Genomic DNA, 8,123 nt, shown 5'->3' on the forward strand with positions numbered 1-8,123 from the left:
ACTGGCTCTACTTTACTTGAGGCCACTATCATAATCTTGCTGGATTACGGGAAACCTTCTGCCTCACTTTCTCCAGCCTGATCACTTAGCAATGCTCCTACATCGTCCTCCTCCTCCTCCTCACACCCTATCCTCCAGCAAAGCTGACATACTGGCAAGTCCCAGCATATTATCACCCTCACTCTTAATCTCTGGGCTCTATGCATTCTGCTTCTTTTGTTCAGACTCTTCTCAGCCTCCTCTAACTACTGCCTGTTTTCTATGTTTTCTTCAAGGATGGATTCAATAATTAGTGTCCGTGACTTTTTCTACCACCACAACTTTGATGGGCATCATCCCTCCTCTGTGTTCTTTCTGCCAAAAGAAAATTGAAAACAAACAAGATCAAATTTATCTTTTAACTAATGGTATGGTTTTAATGATAAAAATATGTTTTCCAATAGACTTTAGGAATTACTGAAAAATAATGAGCATTTCCTTCTTGGATCATACAGTTGTATTCCAGAGGCCAGGGTCACAGAGATGAACACAAAGGACAGAGCTCCTAATGCCATGGCACTTTATGAAAGGCAAGGTGGTGAATGGAATCTTGTGGCCTGATTCAAACCAGGTCATTCTTTAAGCCACTTGATTTACAGATCTATTTATAAAAAGCATAGGTCTCCATAATTTGTCATCTTTTCCTTTACAATTTTGTAATTCACAAGAGAATGTGGATAATATAACTCATCAGAATTTCAGCATCTAGTTTTCTCTGTAAATACTCATCTCTACCATTGTTTTCCTCTCATCCAAAAAGTTTCAGAACTGATCTGTGTTTTATAATTACCATATAGCTTCAATGTATATGACTCAACCAGAACACTATTTTTCCTTTCCTGGTGTTTCTGTCATTACCTCAAATTTCAATCATCCAAAAACCGTGTGGACTAAAGTAGAGATAAATGAGTTTAGCAAATATGAGTTATTTTACCAAAAAGGAAAATTAATTTGCTCTTCTAAATCCTCTGAGGTGTCTAAAAGTCAGTTAAGTCCTATACACATCAGACACTATCCAAGCTGTGCCCTCTTCCAATTTTACTGACTGTCAGGTATCTCACATGCTTCCAGGCTTTCCGCCTTGCCTTAGGAAAGCACGATATTAGCTCATTCAAATTCATGAAAAAGACTGATTAATTTTAAATAGTGTCTTGTTTCCATTTTTGTCAGAAGGAAGGCTTAACTACAAGTAAATAGTCTCAGAAGAAGCAAATTTGGAGGAAGAGAGCCTTCAAAACTCTTCAAACCTTAATCGTGTAAGCAAAAAGCACATTTTATCTCAGAGGAATAGAAAGATTAGTATAGCAACTGTCCTGTGTACTAGGTGCTCTATCATAAGGCATGAATTAATATTCTATATTCTTCTAGTATTGAAATCAATAAAGCTGATTTTTTTAATACATTAATTTTTATTGGTGTTCAATTTACCAACATACAGAATAACACTCAGTGCTCATCCCGTCAAGTGTCCCCCTCCGTGCCCGTCACCCATTCACCCCCACCCCCCGCCCTCCTCCCCTTCCACCACCCCTAGTTCATTTCCCAGAGTTAGAAGTCTTTATGTTCTGTGTCCCTTTCTGATATCTCCCACACATTTCTTCTCCCTTCCCTTATATTCCCCTTCACTATTATTCATATTCCCCAAATGAATGAGAACATACACTGTTTGTCCTTCTCCGATTGACTTACTTCACTCAGCATAATACCCTCCAGTTCCATCCACGTTGAAGCAAATGGTGGGTATTTGTCGTTTCTAATGGCTGAGTAATATTCCATTGTATAGATAAACCACATCTTCTTTATCCATTCATCTTTCGATGGGCACCGAGGCTCCTTCCACAGTTTGGATATTGTGGACATGGCTGCTAGAAACATCGGGGTGCAGGTGCGTTTCATTGCATCTGAATCTTTGGGGTAAATCCCTAACAGTGCAATTGCTGGGTCGTAGGGCAGGTCTATTTTTAATTCTTGTATCTTGAGTCTCATTCTATAATTCTTATCACTCACATTTGTGAGATATCCAAGTTCCCTGTAATAGATGCACTTCCTACTTAGGACAGTTTCTTCAGCCTGCAGTTAAGAGTCTTAGTTTATTCTATGATTGTATCAGGTTTCTGGCAACAAATATCAGGAATTGGTAGGGAAATTTGGCCCAAATGGAGTTGAAGGCAAACAGCTGATCATTATAGTTTATTTGTTATCAGCTACCATTTGAGGGCAAGCCTGTGGTGAAACTCATTACCACTGCAAATTAATAGTATGGAAGACATGAGGAATTCAAAGATTACTAAATGGGGTGGCTACTTATGAAGGCTTCAGATATATTAAGGAGAGGACACCTAGATCAAATCTCCAAGTTTCAATCAAAAGTAAAACTGAAACCTAAGAAATGTCTATAATTTTGCTAAAATAACTTTTTATTTCTCAAAGTCAAAGAACTATGAAAGCCAATGACCAAACTTCTAATCTGACCATGAAGACTGCTGATACACAATGTCAATTAAATTTACAACCTAGTCATGTCTTGATAAAGATATATTTTCCAGAGAAACTGAATTCAGTCTTTGATTTGAAAGGATGGGTATGGTTCTAACTGCTTGCTGTGCTTATAAACAAAGCTATAGACTCCCAATGGTGGTCCTCACTAAAAAAGTTGAGATGCCAGAAATTCCTTGGTATAATATAGAAGAAAGAATTCAGACTTGAGATGTAAGTATGCTAAAATGTATTTATTAAGTGTGTCTTGCCACCCCCCAGTATGTCCCCTGACAAATCTCAGAAAGCATTTCCTTTACCAAAGGTTTGTGTTCTATTAGGGTGAGACCAATACTGCTTAAAGAAGGAAGAAATGATAAATATGTGAGTCAATATTAAAAAATCATCTCTAAAAAAATCATCTCTATTTCTATATACTAAGTGTTTCAGAGTTAACGTTCCAGTAGAATATATATAAGACTTATTGCAAGGAATTGGCTTATGTGATTGTAGGGGTTAGCTAGTTAAGTCCAAAATCCATAAAAGCAAGCTGTCTAGAAGGATCAGCTGGAAACTCTCAGACAGAAGATGAAGATGCATTCAACAGTTGGAATTTCTTCTTTCTCAGGAAAATGTCACTTCTCCTCTTCAAACCTTTCAGTTGATTAAAATAGACCCACCCAGGTTATCAAGATTATTATAATCTTTACTTAAAAGAAATTGATTATAGATTGCTTATAAAGTCTATAGAATACATTCACAGCAATACCTGGATTAGTTTGGTTTAATAAATGGGTACTATAGTACAGCCAAACTGACACATGAAATTGACCATTACATTAAATTAGTAAATAAAATTAACAATATCATTTTCATGGTATCAAAAATCATTAAATACATAGGGTAAATTTAACAAAATATGTTCAAGACCTCTACACAGAAAATTATGACTATGAGAAATCAATGAAGAACTAAATAAAGACATTCCGCGCCCATGGATTGTTAGACACCATAAAGACTCAATATTGATGAAATTCCTTTCCCTTCTCTTAAGCAAATTCAAACTGAATGTAATTCCAAACAAAATCCCAGCAGACTTTTCCACTGAATTTGATACACCAATTTTAAAATTTAAATGAAATGCAATAGATCTAGAGTAATCAAAACAGTTTTGAAAGTGGACAAAATTAAAGAACTCTAGTTTTCAAGACTTATTTTATAGCTACAGTAATCAAGACATTGTGGCAGTGATTTTTGACAAAAGTATCAAAGTCATTCAGTGAGGAAAGGGAAGCGTTTTCAAAAAACAGTGCTAGAACAGACTGTATAAGAACAAAAAGGAACTTAGAGTCATTCCTTACATTCTGCACAAAATTAACTTGAAATGCATCATACACCAAATTATAAAAGCAAAAAGCTTGATGAAGAAAGCATGGGAAAAACACCTTTATTAACTTTGGTTAGGTAATGATTTCTAAGATGGTATTCACTCTTCATAAAATAAAATAGATTTATACTTCATCGAAAGAGAACATATTCTTGCCTCAGACTGGGAGAAAATATTTGCAATATCTACATCTGATAAAGCACTTGTATCCAGAATATATGCACAATTCCTACAACTCAATAGGAAAAAGAAAAACAAAATAATAAATATCAGCAAAAAACTTGAACAAGACATTTCATGAAGGAAGATATAAAAATGGTCAATGAGTACATGAAAAGGGCTTAACATCAACCATTAGTTTTCTGGAAAAGCCAAATTAAAATCACAATATATGTATCACAAATCACTAAAATGGCAAAGACCAATAAGGACAACACTAAATGTTGAGGATGTGGAATAACCAAAACTTTCATATACTGCTGGAGCTACTCTAAAATAGTATAATCAGCTTGGAAATTGTTCTAGTAGTTTCTCCTTAAGTTAAAAGTACACCTGATCAAAGACGTGGAAATTCCACTTTCATTTCTTTACTCAAGAGAAAGGAAAACATATGTACATAAAAAGATGTGTACAAAAAAAGATATTACAATATCATTGTAATGTAATTGTCTGTAACCGTTTTCTTCATAATAACTTCAAACTGGAAACAATCTAAATGTCACCAGAATGGATAAACAATTTGTAATATAAACAGACAATGGAATACTTTTCAGTAATATAAAGGAAAAAAAAACAATGAAACATGCTACAAAAAGAAAAAAATTAAAAATTTTACGCTGAATGAAAAAAGCCAGATATAAAAGAGTACCTACTGTATGATTCAATTTATGTGAAGTTCTGCAATAGGCAAACTAATCTATAGTGAAAGAAAATGATACAGTGTTTGCCACTGGTATTGGGGAGTATTGTGGCATTAACCAGGAAGTTGTGTTAGGAGAGGGGCCTTGCTATATTTTAATGAAGGGTGGCTTAAAGGAGAATGCGCCTGTTGTCACAATCCATCAAACTTTACACTGAAGATGTCTGCATTTACAGCATGTAAATTTTTTCCTCCATCTACAAAGCAAAAGGGGGAAATGCCTCTGGGGATTAAGGTTTGGGTTAAACCACAGTGAAGCTGAGCTCAGTTGTTTCTTATCACAATATTTTTGGATGATTTGATTTGTAACCATTTGTTTGTATTACTTTAATTAAAATTTATTTAAAGAACTTGTACAGACTTCCAAGTTAAGATGGTAGAATAAAAACATCTGAAACTCTCTTTCCCTACCCATAAGGATAGAATAACAAATAGGACCAAAACAGCAAAAATACCTCAGACTCAATCAAAGAAAAGGACAGAGCTTCAAGCCATAAAATTAAAAATGTGCAACCCAAAATGAGACAGAGAGGGAGGGCAAGAAAAAGAAAGAAAGGAGAAAGAGTTTTCCTTGAATTCAATTGGCTCCTTGCAGTAAAATAAAATTCCCAGTCCAAATCCCCCAACACACACACACACACACACACACACACACACACACCCATAAACACATGCAAAGTATACATGGAATATGAATGAAAAGTTTTTTGAAAATTATACTAAGACCCTCAGACATAAAGAAAGGACCAACAGACAAAAATTGCACCTGCACAAGAAAAATATGGGAAGATTTTTTTAAAGATTTTATTTATTTATTTATTTATTTATTTATTCATTCATTCATTCATTCATTCATTCTTTCATGAGAGACACAGGGAGAGAGAGGCAAAGACATAGGCAGAGGAAAAAGCAGGGTCCCCAGGAGGAGGTTGATGTGGGACTCAATCCCAGCCCCCAGGATCATGCCCTGAGCCAAAGGCAGATACCCAACTGCTGACCCACCCAGGAGTCCCAATATGGTAAGTTTTAATATAAATGTTCCTGTGTGGGTAGAAAACGAAAAAAAATCAGACAGTATAAGCTATAAGTCTTGACATTCCCTTTTAGCTGAGTACATTACTTCTTCCATGGATAAAGTGAGTCATCTAGACATAAGAAAATAGGGAAAAATGGATCAGTAGGCTACTGATAACATGTGCCATAGATGACAAATCTTACCTAGAAAAACATAAAAGTTGAAGAAACAGATTTTGTGCTGTGGAAGAACATAATGAAAACATGAACCTAATAAAAGCAGAGAAACTTGAGCCATTTGGGTGGCTCAGTGGTTGAGCATCTGCCTTTGGCTCAGGTTGTGATGATCCTAGGGTCCCAAGATCGAGTCCTGAATCAGGCTGGACCCTCTTCTCCCTCTTCCTATGTCTCTGCCTCTCTCTTTCTCTGTCTCTCATGAATAAATAAATAAAATCTTTTTTTTTATTAAAGCAGAAACCCCTAAAGAAGAGATAGTACACAACAGAGCTGAATGAAAAGAAAGATCAGGGCAGCCCTGCCTTCGGCCCAGGGTGGGATCCTGGAGATCGGAGATTGGGTCCCACATTGGGTTGCTATATGGAGCCTGCTTCTCCCTCTGCCTGTGTCTCTGCTTCTCTCTCTCTCTGTGTCTCTCATGAATAAATAAATAAAATATTTAAAAAAGAAAAGAAAAATCACAGACCTAAAAAATAAAAAGGTAAAACCAAACCAAACAACAACAAAAAAGACTAAATTTAGCAACCACAGACTTGACTAATACCAAATTACCGAAAAAGACAGAAGGTTTGAGATAACCATGAATGTAGAGGAAAAGAATATTAAGGTAAGTAGACAGCAGATAATAGACCAAAGCAAAGATAATTTGTGACATTGAACAAGGAACTCCATGTACAGAATAGAAAAGATATCAAAGAGAGAACAACAACAAAAAAAATTCTGGAAAGTCCTAAGAATTGAATCTGTAGAAAAACATTATATCATGTTCCAGGAAAAAAAAAAGCATAAATGATTATATATACTGAAATATACCTTAGGTAAGTTCATAAAGCTTTAAAAGTAATAGAAATATTTTTAAGGGGAAAAATCAGGTTAAATGTGAGGTGGAGGTGGGAGGGGCAGATCTGGCTGGTCACATACTGATTTATAACCACATTCAAAGCCATTAGAAAATGTAGCAGTTGTCTACAAAGAGCAAATAAAAGGATTACAGGACTCCAAAATATTATGCCTTTTGCTGAACTGAGTAATTATTCAAGTATAAAGTCAGTAGGCAGACATTCTCAAACTATAGACAGCTTTCAAAACAAATAATAATGAAATAAACAATAGTATATCTTTCTTGAAGAAAGAATGACATCAAAATATTCTGCCCAAGTAAGAAGTGATCAGAAATCATAGCAAATATGGAGTTAATTTAAATATATAACAATGACTAAACTATTATGGGATACATAATTAAGGAAGGGAAATGTTATTTTGATAAATTATAAGTTGTGAAAATAGTAATAAACTAAAATTTGGGGGAAGAAACAATGTACTCCTTTTCTCACCTTTCTTAGTGATAATCAATTATCATATTAAGGTGAATAAATCAGCAAACTCAATAACATAATGAGTATATATCTTCTTTCCAAGTCCCCTGGAAAATTTATAAAACCCAATGTCATATAAAGAACACAGATAATTTCTGAATATACACACACAAATACATGATAAGCAGACCATAATCCATGAATACACCACCAATAGAATGAGAAATTAATAAAAATAGAAAAAAGTCTAGCCACAGAAAAATTACACAATTTTCTCTTAAATATTTCAAATTCAAAATGACTAAAGTTTATAAAATAATGAATACATCCTTTATCAAAAATTTAGGGATTATCTGAAGTTGAGCTCAGACAGCAATCACAATTTTGCACTTTTAAGCAATTAAAAAGGAATCTAAACAAATAAATTAAGTATTTGACTAAAAATTTTTAAAAAGAACTAGAAAATTAAACCACATATCTTTCAAGGAAAACATAAAGGATAAGATAATCATAAAAGCAGGAATTACTGACTTGGGAAATAGAAAATCAGTACAACTGACAAAGCCTAGAGTGTGGATTAATTTTGATTGTTAGGGGAAGGGAGAAAGCATGGAAAAAAGACAGATGGAGAAATCTCTCAGGAACCAGTCTGTACCATTAAAACAAAACAAAACAAAACAAAACAAGTTTTCATTATGAAAGTCTTCAAATATATACAAAATTAGAGGAAATATAA

This window comes from Nyctereutes procyonoides, unplaced genomic scaffold (assembly GCF_905146905.1).
Source record: "Nyctereutes procyonoides isolate TBG_1078 unplaced genomic scaffold, NYPRO_anot_genome, whole genome shotgun sequence".
Lineage (NCBI taxonomy): Eukaryota > Metazoa > Chordata > Mammalia > Carnivora > Canidae > Nyctereutes > Nyctereutes procyonoides.